The 2,136-nt window shown below is 36.1% G+C and overlaps 1 long non-coding RNA gene across 1 annotated transcript in view; it reads right to left on the bottom strand.

Annotated features, from left to right (window-relative positions):
* The window catches only part of LOC111647681 (uncharacterized), an 8,392-nt gene that overhangs the window by 3,379 nt on the left and 2,877 nt on the right, over positions 1 to 2,136 (bottom strand). The window contains exon 2 of the long non-coding RNA XR_002760068.2: positions 827 to 894. This is a non-coding gene — a long non-coding RNA (uncharacterized LOC111647681). The remainder of the gene's footprint in view (positions 1 to 826; positions 895 to 2,136) is intronic.

The raw sequence follows: 2,136 nt of genomic DNA, 5'->3' as shown, positions 1-2,136 counted from the left end.
CCATCATCCATATGGAGATTTCAGAGAGATAGGCTGAGATCCACTCAGAAACAGTGGGGTTGTCTGGTGGGAATGACAGGTATAAAGACAGGTATAGCTGGGTGTCATCAGCATGGCAGTGATATGAGGAGCCATGTGAGTGGAAAATTGGACCCACATGTTTCTTTTGTACATCATAAAGCACTGGTGTCACAACTGTCACAGGGTTTGAGGGGTAAGGCTGGACCCAAATGCAGCCAACACATGGGAGAATGGTGCAGAAAGGTTTATTTAACAAGAAGCTTACACACAACACTGGTGAAGCACAGGGAAGCACAGGGGGAAAACAGGTAAACACATGAACTCAAAACAGGAGACAGGTACAGGCAACATGAATAGACCAAGGACAAAGCAGACGTGAACAGACTGAGGACAACCACACACGAACAGCTCTGCGACCAACTAGACATGAACAGGCACATGAACCGACGAGGACAAACCCAGAAATCAACAGAGAGACAACAGACGAACCGACCCAGACAAAGTGGAGCACAAAGACTATATAGACAAGGGAGGCGAGGGTGATTGAACACAGGTGAAACACATTAGGGCGGGGCAGACAATCACCAAACAGAAACAGGACCAAGACCGGAAGTAAAACACTGAGACACACAAGGAAACCAATTACAAAATAAAACAGGAAGTGAGAAAGTCCAAACAAAACTAACAAAAGGTGTCTGCCATAGCAAACCATGACAACTGGCTTCATTCTTTTTTCCAACTAATTATAATATTCCAAGGGCAGACAAAACTAAATTAATATTGTATTAACAAAGAAGACACTTACACATAAGCCTCAAACTCCACTGATGATGGACTCCATCAGCTGATCAGTTCCTTTGGTACGTGATTTTCCTGATCACAAGATATGAAAGTCACAAAATATCATCATGTCAATAATTAGCAGGGAACAAGTAGCAAGTTCCAAAACTCCCAGACCAAGACACTATTATCAGTTAGAATTCATCCATTACTGTTTTGTAAATCATCATACATCCACATTTCAAAATCCTGTTTTTCTGCCCCTTCCTTATACAGATTCAGTTTAAAGACAATAACTTCACTGCTTCCATACCATCTGTGAGTTACCGTTACATTTTCATTTAACCGTCTTTATTAAGACACCATGAGTCACTTACAAATATAAACAGACATCACAAACAAGTCTCTTGTTTTATAGTCCATCATAAGATATTGCATAGCCCTTTTTGTATCCTGTATCATGTATAATATAATATACTGTATATATAATACTAATAATCTCAGCAAATACAAGTCAATACATATATGTAGAAGCAAATTTATTTAACAGTTGCAGAGAAATAAAAATGAATAAATTATAAATAAATAAATGATATAAAAGAGAAAGAAAGAAAGTAAATTCCTGTTCCAGCTTGTGGTATACACCGATTTCCTACCGTCAATTAATTTCAGTGTAAGTAAAGTTTTGGAATTCAGTGATGAATACAGTAATGCATGGGGGAGATTTACCAAATTTGGATTTATATATATGAAACTCTCCTAATAAGATCAAACGATTTACTATCTGTCGTAGTTTTTGGTTTTGATTCTCATACAATACCATAACATTTTTGGCTACTAATTTGATTGTATCGTTTGTTTGATTAGCAAAGTATTTCTCGAAGGTTCTCCTAAATTTCCTTGTGACTGAACACTCAGAAAACAATTGTTGATAACATCGTCTTCTGTTGTACAGAAATCACTTTGTTTCTGATTTCAGCAAATCGTGAGATGTGACCTTATATTGGACTTCTTTTTTTTTTTTTTACGAATAGTACATTTGTAAACTAGAAACCAATTTTTTCCCTTTGAATATTAGAAAAATTGGGAATTCCAAATAAATTTCCCCACGTGGGTTTTTTTTCCGTTTACTATAAAAGTACTTACAAAAAATATATATTACTAGTACATTTATGACTTTTAATATCTACTTCATTTACATAAAGTGATGATCTTATCAGTGGTTCTTGTAACTCTTGGGGTTCATACAATCCTTTCATTAATTGCAAAATTCCACTAGGAATAGCATTAACAACCATTTGATGTTCTTTGTATGTAACAGGAACGTTTCTGTGA

The sequence above is a fragment of the Seriola lalandi genome, unplaced genomic scaffold, assembly GCF_002814215.2.
Source record: "Seriola lalandi dorsalis isolate HSWRI2012SDOR001 ecotype SW California unplaced genomic scaffold, Sedor1 jcf7180002055008, whole genome shotgun sequence".
Taxonomy (NCBI): domain Eukaryota; kingdom Metazoa; phylum Chordata; class Actinopteri; order Carangiformes; family Carangidae; genus Seriola; species Seriola lalandi.
This window is presented reverse-complemented; position numbering and strand designations above follow the sequence as displayed.